General features: G+C 39.7%; 2 protein-coding genes across 12 annotated transcripts in view; one reads left to right on the top strand and one right to left on the bottom strand.

The window, feature by feature from the left end:
* MED12L (mediator complex subunit 12L) overlaps positions 1 to 26,208 on the bottom strand; it is a 341,839-nt gene that overhangs the window by 162,585 nt on the left and 153,046 nt on the right. The gene's annotated exons all lie outside the window — the stretch shown is intronic.
* Positions 1 to 26,208, top strand: part of P2RY14 (purinergic receptor P2Y14) — a 78,449-nt gene that overhangs the window by 30,515 nt on the left and 21,726 nt on the right. For 2 of the 5 annotated variants that reach the window (XM_040480501.1, XM_040480502.1), the window contains one exon: positions 8,332 to 8,403. The exons of 1 other annotated variant lie outside the window; for it this stretch is intronic. The gene's annotated coding sequence lies outside the window, so the exon portion shown is untranslated. Of the gene's footprint in view, positions 1 to 8,331; positions 8,404 to 20,713; positions 21,811 to 26,208 lie in introns of those variants that run through there. 2 more of the 5 variants (XM_040480504.1, XM_040480500.1) reach the window with 2 other exon arrangements.

Raw genomic sequence — 26,208 nt, 5'->3', positions numbered from 1 at the left:
TAGTAGAATTTCATTGAAACATAATCACACAGTACATACACCTTTTGTGTTGAATTCTTTTGCTCAATTTAACATTTTGAGATTTATTGTTGGGATCACACTGTTGGCATCTATCATTCCTCTTGATTACTAAGTGGTATTCTGTAAGTATACCACAATTTCTTTACTCGTTTTAATCTGCTGATGAACATTTGAGTCATTCCTAATTTTTGTTTGTTATGAATAGGGTTGCTATGAATACTCTAGTAAAGGGCTTTTTATGCATATGCTTTCATTTCTCTTAGGTGAATAGCCAAGGAATTAAATTACTAGCTCATTAGCTGTATGTTTAACTTGATTAAAAGTTACCAAACTGCTTTCCAAAGTAGATTTTCTACTTTATACTCCAAATAAAAATTGTTCTATTTCCTTGTGTACACAGTTAGTATTGTCAATATTGGTGTTTTGGGTTTTTTTGTGGGGGGGGGTTGTTTTAATTTTTTTGGTTTTGTTTTGCCATTTTAATGGGTGTGAAGTATCTCACCATTCTTGGTCAAACATCTTCTTTAGTGAATTGTTTCTTCATGTCTTTTGGCCATTTTTTTTTTTATTGAGTTACAAAAATTCTTTAAATAGCCTGAGTCATTTAATAGAAGTGTGTATTGTGTATTTTTCCTCCCAATCTGTGGCTTGTCTTTCATTTTCTTAATGGTATCAAATGAAAAATGGAAGTTTTCAATTTTAAAAAGGTACAATTAGCTTTTCATTTTATGATTAGTGCGTTTTGTATCCCAATAAATTACTGCCTACCCAAGGTTGTGAACATACTCTATATTTTCTTCTAGAAGCTTTATGGTTTGTTTTACATTTAGGTATATAATCCATCTTGAATTGTTTATTTGACTCCTTATTTCATCTGGTAATAGATCTCACAGAGAAGAAATGATCTATAAACACTGTTGCTCATTTACAAATGCCCCCATGGGTTAAGACAAAGCCTGTTGAAAAGGCCTATGCTTAGCCTACGGTATATCCTGGATGGAAAATCTACTCACAGGAATAAAGTCACAAATGTGATCCAAATGGACACATAAGTCTCCATTTGAAAGTGATGGTCTGGCCCTGCCTTATGATAAGCTTTTGACTAGGATAGGGATAATCCAAAGTTTGCATTTTTTTAATGAACAACAGTTTAACCCAGCACAAAGAAACAGAGGACAGTTTGCTCACAATAGTTTCTTCCTCTTTGAATAGGCATTAGATCAATTGCCATCTCATTAGTATAGACGAAATTCTCTTTAATGAATTAGGCTTCATCAGTCAAGTGATTCTTAGCAGCTCCATTTTAAACTGACTTCTAAAATGAGTAATAAATGATTACTCAAAAAAAGATTACTCTCTGGGGACATTGTTTCTATAGCCTTAAACATATGCATTATTTTAGAAGATTTAGAGGACTTTTAAAAATGTTTTAGTAATATTTCTTCTAAAAAAACATGTCAAGTCAAATCATAAATAGAATTATTCCTGATACTCAAAGATTATTACCTAAGGCATCTAATATAAAGCATTTCAAGTTATTTTCTTGAGATTTTACTAAGAAAGCACAAGATTGGGAAGAGTAAAAATACTCTTTTCCACTTATTAGGGCTTGGAGAAATTAACAAATTAACTAGGATCATAGAACATTTTCTGAGTACTTAGCAATGAAGTTGGTAAAAATACTCCATATACTAAAAAATGAAGAGACTGTTCTGAAGAGTTGTATGTTGCCAGCTGCTTCCTTGATGATACTGAGCTAAAACGCACTCACTGTTTAGCAAGTCTTATTTCTTATTACCCAGCTGACATTTATGTTTCCTCAAGTGAGGAACTGCCACAGGAAAACTATTCACAGCTAAACGAGCTACAAATTTATTTGTAGCTTGCACGTCCCTCTATGTTTAATGACTACCCAAGATTCACAAGCTAATATTGCTCCGAACTATCAACAAGGGGCACCTGTGTGGTTCAGTTGGTTAAGCATCTAACTTCTGTTCAGGTCATGATCTCAGTTTGTGAGTTTGAGCCCTGCATCAGACCCTGTGCTGTCAGTGCAGAGCCTGCTTCAGATCCTCTCTCCCCCTCTCTCTTTTCCCCTAGCCCACTCACAAGCCTGCATATTCTCTCTCTCTCTCTCTTTCTCTCAAAAATAAACATTGAAAAAAAATTTGTTAGAGAAACTATCAACAATAGTTGCTTAGAATTTAGGGCAAAATAGAAGAAAGTACCATATGAACCTGGCATTGTTTCTTTTTGAAGAGAAAAAGGAGTTTTCATGGCTAGCCACTTTAATGTGGTTAAGTTATGCATTTAAATTCCTTTTTCTCATCAAGTATTTCCATTATCACCATTCCCTTAATGGAACTCCATTACTTTTATGCCTTATTCAATGTATAACTTTTTCTAAAGGCTTAAGTCAGAAAGAATAAAAGCAGCAAAAAATAAACTCCCAGTAAGGAATATTGTCTTAAGCCATATAGTCCATGAAGTGTTTAGTTAATGGTTCCAGTAACAGTCAAAATAAACTTTTTGTTTAAAGAATTTAAGAAACTCTACCATTCAGGAAATACGCTCTAGAATGAGCTCCCAAAATTTAATTTGAAAAGTTCTCTAGGACTTTACAGCACTGACAGAATTCACTAATGCTAGCTATGAAGTAAATCCTAGTTCTCCTGAACACCCATTTCAAATCACACTGAAGGCACCCCATGAGAGACTGCACGGACTTCACATCAGGAAGGAGTTTATACAAGTTACAGGATCCGATGGCATACGAGGACCGAGCACACCAGTCCCTACCTAGGAAGAGGTAGCTTTTCTTTCATAGAATGGCTACAGCAATTTTTCTTCTCACTCTTGACTGTCTTCTTAACAAGCAGCCAAATGCCCCTGCGCACACGTTTTATTTTTCCCAGTCAGAAGCCACCAAATCTCAGAGCTTTTCTCCTACGGCTAGAGTTCCTTGACACTGATTCGTTCATATCACTTACTCATACACTCCTTCATTTACTTAAAATCTTCAAAATGCTAGAAAAGATTATTCAAAGAAAAAATAGCTAAGACTAATGTGAAAGTCAAAAAACGCAACACGCCAAAAAAAGGACTATACTATTATACAAGTGCTTTTGTGCAAATATAATTTTCATAATGTCTAAAGTCTAGGCAAACTGTGTTTGCGGGGGGGGGGGGGGTTGTTTGCTGTGTTTTAGACCAGTGAATTTATTTATTATTTTAGTTCTTTTTAACACTTATTTATTGTTGAGAGACAGAGACAGAGCATGAGCAAGAGAAGCAGACACAGAATCTGAAGTAGGCTCCAAGCTCTGAGCTGTCAGCACAGAGCCTGATGTGGGGCTCAAACAGCGAGATCATAACCTGAACCCAAGTCGGATGCTTAATCAACTGAGCGACCCAAGGGCCCTGCAGACCAGTGAATTTATTGATGAGATACTAAAATGCCTTTGGATCAGAGATCTTAGGTTGTACTAAAACCAGAAGCTGGAAATGCTCTAGGCCATACTTTCTTCCTCTAATCGGTTTTTGTCCTTGAGCTGTTTCATTCCTGCTTGTTTTGTTTTGGCAGAGAGACTTTACTTTTTGCAAATACAACATTATAATTCACATCTTTGTCTTTCACTAATGTCACTGGTTCAGCTTCACATTTCTGCCGGTATCTTTCCACCAGCTACACAATCATCTCTGGAACTGTGGCCATGGGCATAGGGTAATAGAGTTCAGGATTCTTTCTGTTGGGTGACATTCTTAAAGGAAAAGTGTCATTGTGAACTCAGTGAACACTCCAAAAGATGTTAGGTGAAATATCATGCTGAGAGGCTGACATCTGTTATCTGAGTCTATTCTTTCAACAACATTCAGTTAGAAGGGTAAATCAGAAGGTTTATATGCCTTTAGGTAAACCGTTATTTAATGTTAAGTTCATTCACTCAACATTCACTCAACAACAAACAGCTTTACATTTGGGCTGGTACTATGAATATAAGCCAAAAGGTTTCTTCTACTTGGGATTTCTGGACACATTCAGCATTAAGTTTCAAATATTCAATAAATCTGTTTGCATTTTAACTTTGATCAAGTTCATATTCTCATTTTAACAGAGGCCTCTGAATGCCTCAAAAATTGAGGATGTGAAGAAAAATCTCCTTATTTAACAGGAATCAGATGAGCCTCCCCCAAACTCACTGTGCCAGGAGCAGCCATCAGCATGAAGTTTCCATAGCCATGCACACAGAAGCACTAAGGAGCAAGGAGGAACTGGAAATGAGCAAAGTACGATGCCAACAAAGCCAAAGGCATCTGTGTACATTGCCAAGAACCTACAGCAGGGGCTCTGGAACTCGGTAACTAAGTTCAGGGCACAGACAACAATCAAATGTCCCCTTGGACCAGAACTAGTCATACTCATCCAGGACAGAATGCCCTAGTCTTTGCCTGCCACCTTCAATTCTCAGAGTCACAAGGCCCTGTTCCAGTCCCTCCCATTAGTCCCTGGAAAGAGACGAAATCAGAGACCCCTCTAAATCAGAGTTGTTAGGATTGTTATTTGTCAGGAAGAAGCTCTATTCAAACAAAATCTTAAAACACTTTTACATCAGACACAGAACCAGAAATGGTCTTCAGGAGGCTGAAGGGAACAGACTCCCTCAGACTGTCTAAAACACACCTCTGGAAAGCTGTTGTGCCTGCCCAGAAGCCAGCCGGGAAGAAGTTTGAAACCACTGCCCAGACTCCTCCTCGCAGACGGCAATGATCTTGTGATTATGAACTAGACAAGTTTTTAAACATATAAACTAGGGGCACCTGAGTGGCTCAGTCAGTTAAGCATCCTACTTCAGCACAGGTCATGATCTCAGGGTTCATGGGTTTGAGCCCTGCATCTGGCTCTGTACTGAGAGCTCAGAGCCTGGACCCTGCTTCAGATTCTGAGTCTCCCTCTCTCTTCCCCTCCCCCTCCCCTCGTGCTCTCCCTCCCTCTCAAAAATAAATAAACATTAAACAAAATTAAACCTCAATTTGAAGAAGAACAATTTCAGGGAAAAGGCATTCTATCGAATATAAATGAGAACATTCTCCATACTGGCATATGAGCACTTTATACAATTACATACCAACTAATGAGTTCAGGTTTGAATTTCTGAAAGACTGGGCAGGCATAGAAGTTTTCAGTAAGAGTGCTTAGACAGCTTCCTCTTTCTTCTCTGCTAAAACACACCCCTCCTGCCCTCATGGAAAGACTCAGTTCTTTAAAACATAGCACAGTATGCCCAATAATGCCCAATAATGATTTAACGCTACACCCAACGAGCCCAAACCCTTCCTGGTACCCCACCAAACAAGTGTCAGCAGAATAATGAAAACAATTATAGCAGTGGAACTAAAGACCAACATCAAACACAACCTTCAAAGTTTTAATGGGAAAGTACGAGGGAGTGAGGAAATAAGGTATGAGATGTTTATAATGATGAGGAAAATATGAAATAATCCAAACATCCATCAATAGGGAAATGGTTAAACATGATTCTTGCCTTCTGGTTTACAACTACTCGACAGAAAAATATTCAGCGTTAAAAAGCGACATTGGGAAGTCACCTAGATACACTGGGTCAGTAGGGGTTGGGAACAGTAGGAAGAGATCTCAACTTTTGCCCATGGTTACCTGCCTTCCTAGTATTTAACAATTACTAACATTTATTAAGTACTTTCCACACATTAGGCACTGCACTAATGCTCAGTGAATTCTTACAACAATCCTATGGGATACAGAGAGTAATTCCCATTTAATAAATGAATTAAAGTATTTTAGCCATTCACAGCTGGTAAGTGGGGGAAGCCAGATTTGAATCCAGGAATTTCAACTTTGCAGTTCACAATCTTAGCCTCTAATTTATCTCTTAGAGATCAGTCCTTGTTCCCTGGATATAGTCAATCAATTCACTCTTAGATTCTTTACGTTCATATAACAAGAAAAAATTTCCACTTACTGTTCTGGGAAATAATTTTAAGGAAAATTAAATAAATGATCTCACATGCAAAGCTCGTGACATTTTGAAAAGTCATTATGACCCAATCTGGCATTAAACTCAAGATCTAAGTACAAGGCAACTTTATAAGCAAGTATTATTTAAAGGCTCAGTGACCAGGGTCACTGGGTAACTCAGTCAGTTAAGCACCTCTTGATTCTGGCCCAGGTCATGATCTCGTGCTTCATGGGGATTGAGCCCTACATCCAGCTCTGTGCTGACAGCAAGGAGGCTGCTTGGGATTCTCTCTCCCTCTCTGCTCCTCCCCCAGTGTCTCGGTGTCTCTCTGTGTCTCTCTCTCTCTCAAAATAAATAAACTTTAAATAAAATATAATAAAGGCTCAGTGACCAATAATGATTCTGTCAGTCCCACCATAGTAGCAAATTGTGAAGGCCAGTTCATACATTTCCTTCAGGTTCAAGCTGTTTGTGTATGTTCACAGCACAGAAAATGTAATGTTTAATATTAAACAGATGCCCATCACTTCAAGGCAAGCCGGGAAGGTCCCAATCTTTTAGCAGGCATTCTTTTAGCAGCTCTACATGTTGATGCCAGTGGAATGGGAGGTATTTCCAGGTGGAGCTGGTGATTAGCCGGGTCACTAACAGGTGCTGGACAGTCCTAAAATCATAGGAACTATACATGCCCACAAGTTGTTGATCCACCTCTGTGCCCACCTGACCCGGCAAAAATGCCCTACTCCTCACCCTCGACCCATTTACACGTGTCTCCTCTCCGCTGCCACCACCACGCAGCAGTAATGACAGCAAGTGACAGCATGTGTTTTCCCATCATCCTAGAGGAGCAGTAGAAGGGACACATTTAAGACCAAGAACTAAAGCGCCCCCTGCTGCAACTTACATCCTTACCAGCTGTGTGTACTTGGGTATGATGCTTAACCACTCTGTGCCTTACTGTCCTTGTTTTATTGGGGTGCATTTACGGAACTTACTTCATACATTAGTTATTAGATTTTAATAAGTTAATACAGAAAAGGAATTTAGAAGAGTATCTGGCATATTCTAAAAACTCAATGTTAGGTTTTGCTAATAATGGTATTGCTACTACTATTACCATAGCACATTAAGCAGGAGATACAAACTTACTTCTTGTGACCCTTCTTTTCCTTATTTTACCATTTACAAGAAAATGGTTACCCAAGGATAAATTTCTCAATGATCTTTCTTTTCCTTTTTCCACTTTTCTACATTTTCTAATTTTCCTATGCATGCCTTAATAAGTCTTCTTTACTTAAACTGCTTAAAGCAAACAACTTGAAGATTAAGTCTTCACTAAATTCCCTTCCTACGCACCTGGCTAGGTGCAACAAAAAGAGCCTCTACCCCATCAAGTCTACAGTTGAGCAAGCAGGTGTCAGGACCACCCTGCAGAGCCCAGCAATAATGTCTGGAAATTTCAGGGTGTGACCTTTCCATGAAGAAAATTGGTGGCAAACCACGGACCACAGCTACACATCCTACTGCAGACAAATTATTATCAAATTTTAAAAACACAAAACAAAAACTGGTGTGTGACTTAGAATCTACGAATTCTAGCAGGATACAGTCTGAAAATTAAAATACTTATGGGCACCTGGGTGGCTCAGTCGGTTAAGCGTCCGACTTCAGTTCAGGTCAATATCTTGCAGTCTGTGGGTTCGAGCCCCGCACAGGGCTCTGTGCTGACAGCTCAGATCCTGGAGCATGCTTCGGATTCTGTGTCTCCCTCTCTCTATGTCCCTCCCCTGCTCACTCGCTCACACTCTCACACACACACACACATACACTCTCTCTTTCTCTCTCTCAAAAATAAATTAAAAAAATTTTTTTAATTAAAATAGTTTATATCAGAGTATTTAATCAGGGGTTCCCCAATCTCCCACTAATATATAAAATGTATTGTACATTGTAGCTTTCAACAAACTATAAAAGGACTTCACAACCTAAAGATGATACAAATTGTTGGTTTACTAGTGATCCTCAAACTTTAACACACCTGCCAGAACATGTATCCCTGAGCTCACCCACAGACCTTGTTTCAGGGGTGGGAATCTGGGGTCATTCCTGAGAATGTGTATTTCTATCAAGTCCTCAGACAATGCCAATGCTGCTGGTCCATGTCCAGCAATCAAACCAGTGATTTAAGGAATTATTTAAGAACCAGTGATGGAAGGAATTCTTGTGGGCATTTTGGCTTTATCCCAACAGGAAGCAACCAACCTCCTTAACAGAATGTAAGAAAACTAACGGCCACTTCTCCATTATTTACCAGTGAGTTGCCTACCAAGTAGTGGCCCTTCGGTTTGGCTTCCTCATCACCAACCATCCCTTCTCACATCTCTAGGTAAGCTATGCCTATCATTTTATTCAACTGGGCAAATATTTATCAAATTCCTTATTTCCAAATAGGTAGGTTATAAACTAGCTTTGGATATTGGTATAAAACAGTGACTGCCCATATATTTCCACCCACACTACAACCTCCATCAATTTGTTTTTTGTTTTCTTTTTCATACATATGCATTTTCAAATGAGAAGAAACAATATAATGTAGTTTAGAATTCCACCTCTCCCCTCTTTCAGAATTAAACGTATAAACAAACATGGCTCTGATGATCAAGATGCTTCCCATAAATCAAAGCCAATGTCATGCAACCATTAAATACAGAGACCACCAGGCCATGCTTGACCTGCAACACACAGAATGAAAGGGGCCAGACACATAATTTCACAGAACTCAGTCTGTAGAGATGAACAGCAGCAGATGATGAACACATCATACATGTGTTACCCTCAGGATAAAGGTCAAGGTTGAGTATGCTATAGATGCCTTAGCTTTGAGTATAATTTAGTGTGAGTACAACCACAGCATAGATGGTATTCTGAATAGGGGAAAATGCTTACAGTCACTTAACACAAATAAGGAATTTATTACTTTTTTAAGATTAGGTCCTAAAGCCTACATACTCAGGAAAGTGACCATCAGGGAATAAAGCTGGTCAATATTGAGTTGTACTTAGGTGAACAGTCATTTAAAAACTAGTTTTAAAAAGATATTAGTAGAGCTAGGTAAAGGAGGAAATCAGAGGTGAACAGAAGTTCATTTTATCTTCTGGTAATATCAACTCCTTTATAAATAACTTCCCCAGGCTGGATAAGATGACCTTTTGGCTCCTTTCTCCATGTTCAAACACCGTGTCCATTAAATCTGAATAGCCCTCATTCTTTTTACAACTGAAACACATTCCTACTCAGCCACCACACCCTTGCGAATGACCTCCCCAGCGTATCCATCAGTACAGTGAGAATCCATTGATGGTCAGTTGAATGCTATGGTTAGCCAAAAAATAGAAAATGCCAAGGTCCTCTTTGAGAGTGCACAGAAATATGAAATATTTATCGCAACAAAAAAAGAGATTGGATTCCAAATAATTTGGAATTAAAATATAATATAGGGACTACGGAAGGGAGAAAACAAGATGAATTACCTCTGTCAGATTCATGAAGAAATCACTATTAGAACAGAGAAAACACAGAGCCAAAACTATAAGCAAAGACTCTTTAAATGTTTGTTTGGAAAAGCAATTTGCTCTTTTCAATGGTTGGTGAAGAATCCTGGTAAGGACTAGCTGAGTATTTATACCTCAAAGATGCTCAATAAATTGACTCATAGCAGATGCCATTCCTATCACAGCACCTCAAGGAGGGACAATGTAAAGGCCATTTGTCTTGAGGCACATTTTAAGATTTCAGATAAGTCCCGAGCTTTCAGAAAACGGGGTATTCAAAATTTCTATTTTGTCTGTGCAGAGTGTGTGTATCTTAGGGTAAACATAGGTACCGATTGTCTAGGGCAGATCCAGATCATTCCTGCAGGCCTAATGTAAGTTTAATTAACATTGTGTTTAACTCTCAAAAGTGTCCCCACTTAAATAATAAATTCTAAGCTGACTCTATCCCAATCTGTTTTGGCTAAGTCTTTGGTAAATGAAATCTCTTCAAAAGTACCAGAGGCAATGTACTTCAGGTCAGAAAGTTTCTCCACAAATCTTGAAGGTAAGAAAAACACACCACAGTTCAAAAGGAGTGCCTATTTGTGAAAGCAAGCCAGATGATCACAGTATGTTAGCAAGAGCACTGATCTCAGTTCACTGGTTTTTAGTTACTGAATTATCTTTGCAGCCCGTGGTTGCAACTTGTGGGACAGAATGACTGTAGAACAAACACATCTTCCAGAATGGTATGGTTTTCAAACTGTATCCTGTAACCACAGAGAATCATAGATATATTGTGGGAGAACAAGGTAGAGACTGAACAGGGAGGCTAACTCCTACCCATCTTCAAAGACACGCTTCCATCTACTTATCCATTAGCTCTATTTAAGATTTCAAATACTGCAGTCTGCTGTTCAACACAAAACAAAGAAGTACACACACATACACGATTTTAGAACATATTGCTAGAACCAGGGTCTGGACAAACATTTTAAAAAGACACTACAGGAACCACACCACCACCCCACCCCACCCCCACCAAGAGAGAGAGAGAAAGACTGAAAATTTTAAAGAGACATGGATTTTAGGTAACCCAATATGCTCATTAAAACTGAGGCAATGCAGGGGGGGATGGGAGGGGTGCCTGGGTGGCTCAATGGGTTAAGTGTCCCACTTCGGCTCTGGTTATGACCTCATGGTTTGAGTTCAAGCCCCGTGTCGGGCTCTGTGCTGTCAGTTCAGAGCCTGGAGCTTACTTTGAATTCTCGTCTCCCTCTCTCTCTGTCCCTCTCCTATTCACACTCTGTGTCTGTCTCTCAGAAAGTGAATAAACATTAAAAAAAAAATTAAAGGGGCGCCTGGGTGGTGCAGTCGGTTAAGCATCCGACTTCAGCCAGGTCACGATCTCGCGGTCCGTGAGTTCGAGCCCCGCGTCGGGCTCTGGGCTGATGGCTCAGAGCCTGGAGCCTGTTTCCGATTCTGTGTCTCCCTCTCTCTGCCCCTCCCCCATTCATGCTCTGTCTCTCTCTGTCCCAAAAATAAATAAAAACGTTGGAAAAGAAAAAAAAAAGAAAAAAAAATTAAAAAGAAAAAAACTGAGGCAATGGGACACCTTGGTGGCTCAGTCGGTTAAGCATCAGACCCCTGACCTCAGCTGAGGTCACAATCTCACAGTTTGTGAGATGGAAACCACTTGGGATTCTCTCTCTGTCCCTCTGTGTCCCTTCCCAGCTCGTGCACATGCGCTCTCTCTCAAAATACACACACACACACACACACACACACACACACACCTGAGGCAATGAGAGGCACCTGGCTGGCTCAATCGGTGGAGCATGCAATTGGGCGTGGAGCCTACTTGAAAAGGAAGAAAGAAAAAAAACTGTCGCGTGAACTGAGCCGTAGAGGATAGGAGTAAAAAGCCTACTATCACAGTACCATCCCTATCCTCACTCTCTGCCTGCTTTTGTTCACCGTTCCCCCACAGCCAAACCTTACCACTGACATGAAGTGTTCAGGTCCTATCTGCACACTCTCTAAATGATAATGCAACTCCAGAACACACTCAGATGCCCGCGGAATTAACAATGCTCGTGTCTGTTTCTAAAATATGCCTACTAACGAGGAGTGGGGTTGAGAATACAATAATGTTAACTTGGAGAGATCAATAAAAATAGTACTAGAATTTGTTAGCTATACATTGTGGCACAAACTGTTTGCATTGCATGCGCACAACCTCACCTAACTAACACAGCGACCCTGTCGGGGAGGTGGCAGTGGGGAAGAATGGCACGGACACATCTAACCCCAGAGCACACCTTCTCTACCACACAGTAGGCAGACGTGGTCCTTGCCCCACAGGACTCTGTGAAAGGACCCAAGCACATCAGTTTTGGATGCTAGGTCAAAAGTGAACAAAGGTAGAAATAAAAAAATCCCCCAAGGGCCTCAGGATGTGTCACAGCTCTGGAGATTTGCCAGTCACTCTAAAAGCAGCAGCTTAGAAAATGAAAACTCCCATTCCTTGCTGCAAGGTGCACCTTGGAATTTAACCCAGGGCCAATCCTGGACCACACTTCACTAATCAATCTTGTGTTCCCCTTCAGGAAGACAACAAGAAATTCTCTTCATCTGCTTTATAAGCAGCGCACTTAATGGAACATATTTTTATGACAGCAAAGCCAAGCAACAGAATTAAAGAAAGTCGTGACATTTCATTGTAAGTAATTATTGTGAGGCTCTCGAGTATTTGACCATACCTCTGAGCCAGCTACCACATAGCTTCCAGGTCTTCGTGATCCATTGCAGGGTTGCCTTAAGTAGTATAGAGCTCTTATTTGGGCGTCTGAATGATGACTCCCAAAAGTCGGTCTATAAATGCCTCGGTGCACCACAGACCCACAGATTGGAATTGTATGGATACTGGGTCTGCATCTTCACTATTTTATAGATGCTTCATGTCAAAAAAACTGAACTTGAGGCCAAAACAAATTGATTCATTCATATATATATATATATATATATTTCTGAGAGACAGAGCACGAGTGGGGAAGAGGCAGAGAGAGAGGAGACACAGAATCTGAAGCAGGCTCCAGGCTCTGAGCTGTCAGCAAAGAGCTCGACATGGGGCTCAAACCCACGAACTGTGAGATCATGACCCAAGCGGAAGTCAGACATTTAACTGAATGAGTCACCCAGGCACCCCCAAAACAAATTGATTCTTATGCTGAGTACAAAATGCTTAAAGCAAATTAGAGGGGGAAGGTGGAAAAGGAAGCAGCAAATGTTAGTTACTATTCGAATGCTGTAGCATGGAGAAGAAACATGGCATTTAAAGGTTTGCATAAATCGCATCTGTGCCAAATGGTCCAAATGACACTTAGAACAGCATGGACAGGACAGAGGAATATTATGGTAAGACACAGACCCATAAATACTACAGTTAAGCTCAATTTCAAAATCGTGTTTTTTCCAAGCAATCATTACCTTTTAGAGATAACAAGAAACCCCCACATGCAAGTCTCCTTCAAGATTTTTTTTTTTTTTTTAATTCTCCATCAAGGAAATAATACTTATGGAAGGGAACATTAATTCACTGTTCTGTGTGCCAGGCACACAATACTATTTTGAAGTAAATATTATTACTGCTTTTGTATACATCATTCCAAGGAAGAGACTTCTGAGGCCCAGACAGCTTTATTTAGTAATGTGCTCAAGGCTCCACAGCTAGTCCGTGCTCTAAGGCCATCTATCCCAGTCTCACCAATCAGATATGCCGCCTCTCACATTTCTAGAACTACAGGTCAACAAATGTTTCAATTGCCTAAAGGAAAAATATACAGTGGCAAGATCCTATAAATATTTAAACTAAATACAACATTGCAAGTGGCACACAGTGGAAAGAGCATTAAACGGAAGCTGTGGAATAAGAGCTACGGAGAAAGCAGCTACATAAGCATGCCTTCCAGGCAAGGTCACTTAGAAACCACTCCACATTCTGAGGAAACAGATCAAAAAGGTCTACAGTCTGTCATAACCATTTTCTTTTTAAAACCACACCATTTATTTTGAAGTTCAGAAGCATCTATATCACATGCAGCTTTCTTATTTTATTTTTTTGAAACTAAGCGCCTCCGATAGAACATTAAGCATCCTAACTCCTGGCAAACAGCACGGATTTCCTATGTGGAGTGATACGCAATATCTGGTTTTACAAATGGCAAGAAATCATTTAACAAATTCAAACATTACTTTTTCCCCTATGGCCCATTTATTTATTTATTTTAATTTTTTTTAATGTTTTATTTATTTTTGAGACAGAGAGAGACAGAGCATGAACAGGGGAGGGGCAGAGAGAGAGGGAGACACAGAATCTGAAGCAGGCTCCAGGCTCTGAGCTGTCAGCACAGAGCCAGATGCGGGGCTCAAACTCACGAACCGTGAGATCATGACCTGAGCCGAAGTCGGATGCTTAACCAACTGAGCCACGCAGGCGCCCCTCCTATGGCCCATTTAAAAAAAAAAAAAACAAAAATAAAAACAAACAAACAAAACACCTCTAAGTCACTTCCCAAAAAAGCCAGAATGGAATAAAACCACACAGCTGAACTAACAAAATAATTACAAAACGCTCATTCATAGGAGCTTTTGTTTTCCTTACCTAAGCAAAAATAAATGTTCCCTGCCTCTGCTATTATTTAACCACTGAAAGAGAAACTCATCAAGACAGTGCTAAATAATTCCATTAGCATAACAAGCTTTAGTCTCTCCTGTAGGGCAGCAATCTGATGAGATCCATGGCAATGGAGAGGCTTTGGGACCACACTTTTGTCCACATTAATTAAAAACAGTGGAGCCCTAAAAATTTCTGGAGTTGACAACAGTGAAGAAGAGCGAGATAAAGAGGATTAAGAGATACGAACTTGCAGCTATAAAATAAGTCACAGAGATGAAAAGTACAGCATAGGGAAAACAGTCAACAATGCTGTAATAACAGTGTTACTGGTACAGATGGTGACAGTGACAACACTTAACATGGGAAACACTGGGTAACATAAAGAATTGTGGAATCACTATGTTGTACACCTGCAACTATGTAACATCATATGTCAAGTAACTTCAGTTAAGAAAAAAACAGACTGGGTGAGGTGAGGGTAGGAAAGGAGACACCCAACTTCCTCGCCACGGGGTTCAGGGAAGCAAGGGCACAGACTAAACCACTCAGGAAGCACTCTATCAGCTGTGCCTGTCTTTAAAGGTGTGAGTTCGCTAGGCTCCTGCATATTATGTCCTCCTGAGAATATGCTTCTAATTCGGCAATCCTTTTCCCAGGGTTATGTATGGCCATGTCATCTTAGAGAGCTTTCCCATAACCATGGTTATTGAGACAAAGACCTACTCTCAAATATGAATCTTTCATTAGAAATCAACATTTACAAGGATGCCTGGGTGGCTCAGTTGGGGAGTGTCCGACTTCGGCTCAGGTCATGTTCTTGTCGTTTGTGAGTTCAAGTCCCAGTTCAGGCTCTGTGCTGACAGCTCAGAGCCTGGAGTCTGCTTTGGATTCTGTGTCTCCCTCTCTCTCTGCCCCTCCTCCACTCAATCTCCCTCCCTCCCTCTCCCCCCCCCCCCACCAAATAAGCAAAAAACATTTTTAAAAAAACCCAGCACTTATTAAAGGTGCAAAAAGCATAGCACTCTATCTATATCTACCATATATTCAATGACAGTACATTTTCAAGAAAATTGTGAAGTAACAATTAGGCTACGATTATATTAGTAAAAGCCCCTGCCATGTACTGACCACCTATTTTGGCTGGGGACTACAGTAAAATATAAAAAATATATATACATTACTTCAATTAACCCTGCTAACAACTTTAATAAGGTAGGTAACACTAGACCATTTTCCTCCAGATGGAGAAAGATTACAGAACTAGAAGGTCCCCTGGCAGGTCAGAGGCAAAGCTCCCTGGTGTATCCAAATTTCTCTAACTTATTAGGTGGGAAACTACAAAGAATCACAGATTAACTATCTCCATGCTGGACAAATCTGCAGCAATTTCTACCTTATTTTATCCTGTATGAAACTCTAGCCAAAGATAGCCACTGTTTTCATGTCAAGGGTCGGCAGTGACACACTGTCTGAGATCCCTAGGGAAGGACTAGAAGGTTGCAGGAAAAGGGGCTGTGTTCAGTTTCAGACGTTTGTGAAAGGCACTGGTGGCAGAGATAACCAGCCACTGAGCATTCATTCACACCCACATCCTTCTGCGATGCATTATGAAACCACCATGGACCTTCTCTCTAGTAGATGCTCGTTATCTAGACACCCTCCCCTTTCAAACAAAAGTTTAAGTAGATCTTTAAGTCACACTATTACATGAGGGTTACCAATTAGTATGACATACTATGATATTCCCCCTAATACTATTTTTACCAACAAATAAGGGTCACTGTCTTCCTCCTGCACCCCGTCAGTCATCTATTAGATTCTCCCTCAGATTGTGTATTCTTACATGAACTTGATTGCCCAACAGTCTCTTCAGCTCCACAAGCCAAACCACAGCTGGCTTTTATGTTCTAAAGGATTCTCTATATTTTTAAATGAGTAAAACCAAGAGCCTTGCTTATCAAATATAATATAAGGCTTCAGGAAAAACTACCAAAAACAAAAAACAACTAAACGATAGCAAGGTAACGGATCAGAACTTGATTAAGGCCTTCCACAGCAGATACACTTCAACTAAAAGAAAAAACACACACACACAAAACAAAACATAGCTTTGGAAATGTGTGTATATTCTACATGTGACTTTTCCCAGATAGCAGTGACTGCTATTATATAAACTGCCAAAAGCAAAATGCCTAAAATTGATATAGCAGACGGCCTCTCCAGTGCAATACAAGAGAAAATTATTAAGAACAAAGACTTGCCCACAGACATTTCCTCTCTTGAGCAATAATGCTACTAAGTGTCTATCCAGCAAGGGTTGTATATATTAACACAGACCTGTACTTTACAAATGTCTCTAAATGCAGCTATTGGCAAAAATACTTTAAACCTATTCCTTCATACACATATAGCTAAGAACAGGGCTAAATGAGGTTTGGCTCAAATTATAATATTGAAGTAATGGTAAGAGCTAACATTTATATAGCATGTTTACATATCTTAACGAACTGAAAATGGCAAAATGAGCAGCCTAAACCCTGAGGGAAACCTGCCTTCATTAGACCAAGAGGGCACAGTTTCTCCTGGTCACCAGATGAGGCTAGGGAACTGTATCCCTTTCAAAGCACATGATGGGCTTCAGCAATAATATTTACATAGCTTTCATTATAGGAGTAAGTGCCGCTGATTTGTCCAGAGACTGGAGACGTAATTACTGGGTGAGGAGAAGTGCTGGAGGGCAAGGGAGCTGAAACTTCATCTTCTACACAAAGAAGTCAACAGATGCTACTGAAAGCCAAATACTGTCATTTATGTAGAAATTTAAGGGTTAATGCCTAAAAATAATAGCTAGAAGGGAAAGAGGTTGTCATGAGGACATAGAAAAAGGGCAAGGACCGCTATTTTCCATTACAAATTTTATAAAATTATTTGATTTCTCAAAGTACTTAAATGCAGGATTTTAATAAAAATTTTAAATTAGTTTAGTTTGAATTAAAGAAACACACACATACACACATGAAGTGATCTAAATTGCTTGGGCTAGGAAAAGAAGGAAAAATAGTGGAGGTCCTCATTTATTAAACACAATAAATAAATCACCTTTTTGTACCTAAAAGGCCTTCCCTTTTCAGTGAGCTGGAGTGTTAGAAGGCAAGGTGGCTATGGATTGCTACGCAAAAGGGGAATGTGCCAAGCACAGGAAGCCAGACTGGAGAGTCCTGGCAATATGGGGTGACAGAAACTGCAGGAAAATCACCTGCGCTCCTGGCAGACAGGTCAACTTACTCCATGAGTAACAGACTCAGGGAACATCAGCACAAGACTCACCTTTCCCCAAACCAGGCGAGATAACGACTACCATCTGGAAAACAGTACAAGGTCTGAGACGCGGCCAAGTCAGAATTCACATTAAGCCCTATAGGAATTCAGAGGGGTAACCCTTCATTCTCAGGGGTAAGATAAGGAGAAGCTCCATAAACAGTAGACTCTGAACCGGATTCCTGGGGATGCACAAGGGCTCAACAGGTAGAAATGGAAGACAGGCCCTGTTCCAGGCTGAGGAAACATGATGAGAAACAAAGGCCAGAGGTGAAAAAATAAGATAGATGGTGCATTTGGAAATGGGACATGATCTAAGACACATCAAAATGCACATTACGTGTTGTCATCACCCCAAGAGGAGAGTGTGGGGCAGGGGTGGGAGACTCCCATGACAGTTGGTTCACTGGTTTCTGGCAGAGTGTAAAACTACAGACGTGATTGGGGTGCCTGGGTGGCTCAGTCAGTTAAGCATCTGCCTTTGGCTCAGGTCACGATCTCATGGTTCATGGGTTCAAGAACCGTGTAAGGCTCTGTGCTGACAGCTCAGAGCCTGGAGCCTGCTTCTGATTCTGTGTCTCCTCTCTCTGCCCCTCCCCCATTCACACACTGTCTCTCTCTCTCTCTCTCTCTCTCACTTTCAAATATATAAAAAAAAAAATTAAAAATATTTTATCAACTTAAATATAATTTTTAAAAACGGGTATGTTTCTAAAATTAACTCGTTTATGGGAACATACCCTCCATGTTTAACTGATTTTGCTTATGACAGACTTAAATGCCAGACACTGATATTTAGCTCATTAGTCATGTCATGCCTATCATGCCCCCAAGTTTTCCCAAGTCCTTAGCTTTGTGCTAGTGAATTCCATCAATACTTTTTCCTTATAATTCCCCAAGAGTGTTGAGCTCCTAACACCTAAAGATTCATGTTTCAGGCACCTTCAGTTCTCCCTTCAATTTACAAAAGGAATACCATCATAAATGGACAAATTCCTCTAAAAAATAATTTTTCCCCCATTGGCATCCACATGTAGTAAATGTTCCTTTCAAAACTGCAATCATAGGGGCACCTGGGTGACTCAGTTGGTTAAGCGTCCAACTTCAGCTCAGGTCATGATCTCACAGTTTACTGAGTTTGAGCCCCACATTGGGCTCTGTGCTGATAGCTCAGAGCCTGGAGCCTGCTTCGGATTCTATGTCTCCCCCTCTCTCTGCCCCTCTCTCACTCACACTCTGTCTCTATCACAAAAAATAAACATTAAAAAAACTTGCAATCATAAATTGAACCAACTTTGACCCATATAATCCCAAGTATTGGTTTGGGTTAAAATATATACATCTGACTCAGGTTTCTGTGTATCTAAGCAAGTGGTAGCAGTTACTAGACCACAGATGAAATGATTCCTACAGATACGAATGACTATTCATAAAATCCATTCATTTTTAATATAAATCATAAGCTGTCAAAAACAAAAGTGAGCCCGTTAACTTTTACTGTCCTTCATCAATATTTAAAAGTCTCATTTAGGAAACACACAAGTACTACAAGTAAATCTTGGATGGAATTAAGAGGTCAACACATCTTCACTTTTAATTCTGTGAGTAAAAATGGTAGGTGCTGAAGATACAAAATTGACACAATATTGGCCCTGCCTTCCTCAGCTAAGGATCTAGCTGGGAGGAATAAAAGGAGAACAATTAAAGAACACAGGTTAAGTATTCAAGGTTGTACCCCAGGGTCCTTACACCACCAGGCCTCCAGAAGAGGCTGACGACTGATAAGTATTAGTTGACTGATTAGATGAACAAACGGATGTAACAATTGTTGATGGAAGGACCAATGGTCTTTTTGGCTAACAGAGAGGAGGGTAACTTTACCAAGTGTGTGGGATCAGGAACAGCTTCCCAAAGTTAGAGTATGGGCCAAACGGCATCTGAAAGGAGTGTTTCCACACACCAGAAATTGTCCAGAATACACTGAACCCAGACAAATTTACTAAATTTGTTACGTTATGTAATTGTTTTAACATGATATAAAAAATAAACACATGATATCTAGGACTTCAAAAATATTTTTCGATAAAGCTAAACATTTAATTTTTTAAGACGACTCCATGTAAAAATCAGATATAAACAGAGCGGAGGATGTATGGATAAAGCAAAAACTGAGTAGCATATGAAGAACTGAAACTTCTATAATTATTTTTAATGTTTATTATTTTTGAGAGACAGCGAGCAAGCGAGAGCAAACGTGAGCAGGGGAGGGGCAGAGAGAGAGGGAGACACAGAACCCAAAGCAGGCTCCAGGCTCTGAGCTGTCAGCACAGAGCCTTACATGGTGCTTGAACCCATGAACCATGAGATCATGACCTGAGCAAAAGTCGGACGCTTATCCGACTGAGCCACCCAGGTGCCCTGAGCTGAAATTTTTAAAACAGGGTTTAAACTTAGGATGTCCCAGGAAAAAAGAGAAGAGAGGTATTCCAGGGAGAGGGCAAAGCATAAGCCCAAGCAAGAAGACAAAGACCATAGGTATTGTAGGGAGTTGGAACAAGCAGACAGTAATATAAAGCTCAAGATAAGTAGTGGAAGAAGATGCAAAATGTCCAATCAAAGAGCACTAAATCTGCCAGATTCAACAGGATGAACTTACCTTGTAAGTGACAAGGAGCCAAGGGACGTGGCTATACTTGTATTTTAGAGAGATCCCTCTCATGGGTGACTGGAGGGAAGGCACTGGGGAGTAAGTAGACTGGGGTAGGGAATACAAGCTTAATAGGAATCATAAACAAGAAATATTTAGGTGTTAAGAAAATCATCAGGCTTTGGTGATTGGGTATGAGCAGATGAGATCAAGCTATAATTTAATGGTTTATAGCTTCATTGACTAATAGACAGTAGTACCTAAGAAAAGGGCTTAAGGGGCGCCTGGGTGGCGCAGTCGGTTAAGCATCCGACTTCAGCCAGGTCACAATCTCGCGGTCCGCGAGTCCGAGCCCCGCGTCAGGCTCTGGGCTGATGGCTCGGAGCCTGGAGCCTGTTTCCAATTCTGTGTCTCCCTCTCTCTCTGCCCCTCCCCCGTTCATGCTCTGTCTCTCTCTGTCCCAAAAATAAATAAAAACGTTGAAAAAAAAAATTAAAAAAAAAAAAAAGGGCTTAAGTCAGAGAGAACTTTGAGGGAGGTTGTTTTATTTTTGTGTGATAATTAAAATAAGCATGATTGATAATGAGCCTGCTGCCCTAAGAAAAAGAGAAAGAAATCGGTAAAATGAGTAAATGTTCAAAGTGGATAGAATAGAGGAGACTCTGGCCCCCTTCCTCCTGAGATGACTGCATTAATAGAGAGTGCTATGTAAGAATAACAAATCCCAGCAACAACTTGTTAAATGACGAAGGAATCCAGAAATTGGGGTCAAACAGGGTGCTTGGAAACCAGATTTAAGAGGAAGGGGTAACGTAAAGAAAGATTAAAGTCACAACAGCCTCAATTCAAGGTTGGGAATGTGTGAGGATAACAGAGTAGACCAGGCCCCGCCAATCGACCCCCTAGAACTGGGTCCAGGTAGAATGGTCAATCACACAGGTCCAAAGGAGACGGCATCACCTTTCAATCTCTCTCCTCACTTGACAGCTATCTTGGCCTTGGCTGATCAAGACTCCTAGGTGATCTGCCTACTTGCAAAGCCCTCCCCCTCTCCCCTCTGCTAACTGAAAGTGGCAAGTGTTCTGGTCTATTTTACTCTCAACTATTTTTTGATTTTCCAACAAGTTTCATGGAGTTTAGTTGAAGCCATGTGAAGTACAATTTGAAAATCCTTCCCAATAAACACAGAAGCTATTCTTACAACAGCTTCCCAGGAAGAGGTCACAGCTAGGCATGGGAAAGATCTAGCCTCCTGCTGACTGGAGCTCTCGCTTGCTCTGTTGCTCTCGCCTTTCTCTCTGTACCCAGTTTCATACCACGCCTTGCTAATTTGCAACCCTAAGCATAAAGTGCTTACACTTACACAAGCACATACTAGAGCTGGGTTCCAAAGAGGACTGGGCATCTGTAGTACTTGACATTCAGGCCTTTGGCAAGATGTCAGCATTTCATAGAGTACTTTAAATGTTTTGGTCTGAGAGCTAATATAGCATTTCCTCACTGGTCAACACGAGCAGCCCAAGCAGAAAGCTAAATCTATTTCCCTCAACATCAGATGTTACACTCCATTGTTGATCCAGTCTTGCCTACGGTGACGACAGGAGGCTGGAAAAATTGGTAAGTAAAAACGGTCCATTCAGGGCAGAGTATATTTAAAGAATATTTGTGATTCCAATGTGAAATGGCTGTTTGTGCTCATGATGTCCTAAATTGTTTTTTTCTCATGGATGAAACGATAAGTGACAGATTTATCAGTGAGATCTGACTTTTCCAGGTTCAAAAACTAAACTAAGTCCAATTAACTTTTCCCTGTAAATGTGCCTTTTAATTGCATGGAGCATGATTTTCTTCCAGGGCTCACGCATTAGACTTTAAGAAATCCCTGTTTTGTTTTGGTTTTTAATTTGTAAACTTATGGCTTGTAAAACATAAGACAGTGTTTGTGTGTGTGTGTGTGTGGACAGTGGGTTAAAATCCGTTCGGGATATGTTAAGGAGCAAGGATATAGCTCGGCTATGATGTAATCTTCCAAGCTAAGGGAGTCCGATAAAGAAATGAAATGCTGAAGAGAAAAAAAAGGCAAAGCAGCTTTGGTTTAAGAGAGCAAACTGCCACAAACTCACAAAAACTGAAACCAAAGGTAAAATACTTCATGCAAGGAAGGATGTGAAGTCTTCTCTGAAACCTAAACACCTGAGCTGCTCGTGTAGATTTAATGGTGACTCACAACTAATTTTCACAGGGAAGACACACCAATAAATAAGTCTCATAGTTGCTATTTTAGTTTTTTTTAATATTTAAGGTTTTGTTTTTCATATATTGACTCTTAATGTCTGGTTTTGTCTGAGATTTCCGAAACATTTAAATATCAAGTATTCAGAAGTTTTTTGGTTTTAAGTTGTGGATGGCAAGGACAAAGAACGTAATTTGTGCAGCTTATTTTTGCTTGTTTTTTTCTAGAAACTGTGTAATAAATTTCACAAAATCTAGACTGACAGATAATTTTAAAACTAATGCTTAGAATAAGTTAAAACTGGGGCGCCTGGGTGGTGCAGTCGGTTAAGCGTCCGACTTCAGCCAGGTCATGATCTCGCGGTCCGGGAGTTCGAGCCCCGCATCAGGCTCTGGGCTGATGGCTCAGAGCCTGGAGCCTGTTTCCGATTCTGTGTCTCCCTCTCTCTCTGCCCCTCCCCCGTTCATGCTCTGTCTCTCTCTGTCCCAAAAATAAATAAACGTTGAAAAAAAAAATTAAAAAAAAAAAAAAAGAATAAGTTAAAACTTCTGCTGAGAACCCACTCCTTATACTTCCCAGCCAAAAAAGCTTTATAAGAGCTCCATTTATTGGAGAAATTCTAAGCATACTGTAACTGAAAGAAGGCAGTGATAGGATAATTTACAAACCACAAGTGTCTCCCTACTCTGCCATCAAAAATATTTTAAAAGTCACAAAATTTAGTGATTTTAAAAAGCTGTAATAATAACTCTTCTTAATAAATGACTCTCTAAATGAATAAAACGCAACCTCTTAAGTCTTCTTCTAATTCATTTTTACACCTACCAACTTTCTTGCCAGTTTTCCCTCTAAGAGATAGCATCCATTGGAGGAGGGAGGGGGGGGCAGAATCTCTCTATATCTCTAGTTCTCTTTCTGTTCTAGACAGCTTTCCACATCAGCCCCAACCATTATAGGGGAAAACATTTCTTCACCTTTGGTGCTTCAACACAAAACAGTTCACTACTGATAGGGATTACCACGTGTAATCAAGATCATCTGAGAAAGAAAATCCAGAGTAAAAGTTGGTTTTGAAAAACATAACCAAGATCTAGACTTACTTACATTTGGCCATATACCCTATAAATTACATAGATTTTTTTTTTGTTAGCCATTCATATGCAATCTTACTAATACCTATTAAATGTATTATACTAACCATATGAAACTTCCATTTTTGTAGGCAAAAAAAAAAAAGCCAATTATTAACAATTTTATATGACTCAATCTAATAAAAAAAGGAAGAGAGACATAGTCTCAAAAGGCAGTCCCAGAAGTCAAGGGTGATGCAAAAAAACCTTTAATGGTATTTTACATAACTTTTACATGACAGTGAAATCCAAGACTTGTAAATAACAATTCCAAGTAATGAACCCCTATAGATGCAGCCCTCTGCTTTTAAAGCTTTGCATAGATATTATCAAGACTGGATGAAATTAAACACTGGTGTTTCCAGCAGCCAAATTACACTGGGAAATACCTTAAATTGCTGGCTCTATTCAGTTAAGAAGCTAGGGTCCAGGGAGGTTCATCGACTCAAACAACACAACACAGCTAATGAAGGCCTACGATGGGTCTTAAAGGAAAAGGCCATCAGGCTTCAAATCCAGTACCCTCTCACCTATCCCGTATCTTACCTCTGATCTAACAAGATGAATGTGCCCAATAAAAATTATAATTTATACATAAACATAAGTTGGAGATGTGAAAGAGCACAGGACTGCTGAGCCTCTTTACTAGCTGTTTACACAACAGTGGCAACAATCACACTGCATAAAATATAGTCAATATTATGGGGACTCAGATTTTTACAGAGGTGATCTTATATGGTACAAAAAGCAGGGCCTCTGAATGCAGCAGGCCAGCTGAATTTGAATCTACTGTGACTTTGAGCTACGCCTGCTTGTCAGCTCTTTTGCCTCTATGATCCTCCTCTGTTCCATAACCAATATAACATCACAATAAAGCCATCGCCCCACAGAGCTGCTGAGACAGTAATGGAGACATGTTCATATCTGGCACAGAGCAGCTATTCAAAAAAAAAAAAAAAAAAAAAAGAATCTCTCCCCCATCCTTGCTAATAACCTATGATGTTAGAGATAGTACTGGAAAGATTAAATAAAACCTCACAGGAAATTTCTTCAGTTAGTATCTGATACTCACAGGGCCAAATAAGAAATCGCAAATAAGGGAACATGAATACTTCTCCCAATTCACCTCCTATCACTTCAACAGAAAACCGGGTAATGTACCAACACACAAGTAGCAAGTATCTATTAATGTATGTCCACTGAACAAGTAAACCTGTCCTTCCCGGCCAGACCTGTGGGCCTCATAGCTAGAGACCTGGAGATCAAGGGACTCAGAGCCCTGAGCCACACAGTGGTAGTCCTAGACAGACAGAGGTGAGAAAACGACATGAAGGTTATTATTTGCTTAATTCACATATTCATGGATGCATGAATAACCAAATAAATAGACAACCTTATCGAAAACTCAAGAAAAAAAGTAAAATTAAAGATATTCAATCTGTAGGAGTTACAATGATAGACTGTGAAGTTTTACCTATTTTTAAAATTTAATTATCTTTATAAAAGTGTGGTATCTTTTTTTTTTTTTGGTATTTACAGACCATCCAGTACATGATAAATTAAGGCCTAACATCAAAATAAGCAAACTAACCCCCAAAAATTCTTATTAGAAAATACAGTAAAATATATCTTAGCCAGGAATTCTCAACTTCTGGTCTCAAGATCCTCTTTACAATATCCAGAAGCCCAAAGAGCTTTCATCTGTATAAGTTCTAGCTAACCATATTTACTATAATAGATATTAAAATTGTTGAATTTATATTTGTAATTCATTTTAAAAGGTGTCAACTGTTAAGAGGAATAACACATTTTTTATAAAACAATATTTTAAAATGCTTTAATTGGAAAGGTGGTATTATTCTACCATTTTGCTTGCCTCTTTAATATCTGAACTAGGACAGATTCTCATATTCACTGCTTCATTCGATCAGTTTCAAAATGTAGTTTTAATTAAAGTATATTAAAGAAAATCTCATCTCACACAGATATGTAATAGGAAAAGAAAAAGTATTTTAATAGCCTTCTGGATTTTTTTCTTTGGTACCACAACAAATCTCAAAAAGTGGTTGTTTCTTAAAGGTTGTCTGCAATGTACAACCTAAATCCTTATCAATGAATATTCTTTTTGCATTAAAATCCTTTAGTCTAACTTAGTCTTTGAATTTCTTTTTATCTTTATTTATTATAGAGAAAGACAGAGTGTAAGCGGGGGAGGGGCAGAGAGAGAGAGGGAGACACAGAATCCGAAGCAGGCTCCAGGCTCTGAGCTGTCAGCACAGAGCCCAACGTGGGGCTTGAACTCACGAACTGGGAGATCATGATGTGAGTCTAAGTCTCAACTGACTGAGCCACCCACGCACCCCTCTTAGTCTTTAAATGAATCTTTGACCTGTGCTAGATTTTATAACATCACATAATCAAGTCATTTGGAGATGTACTGTCATTCAGATGTATACTCTTTATTATATAAAAATCAAAAAAATGGTCTTAATATTGACACTGATCTCTAAGTACTGGGCAGTGCTATTTTCTTCCGTTGATGAAGGTTCAGCTCATCCATTTTTGAGAAAATGTCGCCAAATACCCAAGTCAGTCTGAATTACAATAGTCTGTGTGTCATTCTTTCAAGTAAAAAATGGTGTTCCAGCAAAA

This window comes from Herpailurus yagouaroundi, unplaced genomic scaffold (assembly GCF_014898765.1).
Source record: "Herpailurus yagouaroundi ecotype Mexico unplaced genomic scaffold, PumYag 159, whole genome shotgun sequence".
Lineage (NCBI taxonomy): Eukaryota > Metazoa > Chordata > Mammalia > Carnivora > Felidae > Herpailurus > Herpailurus yagouaroundi.
Note: the sequence above shows the minus strand (reverse complement) of the source record. Positions and strands in the feature narration are given on the sequence as shown.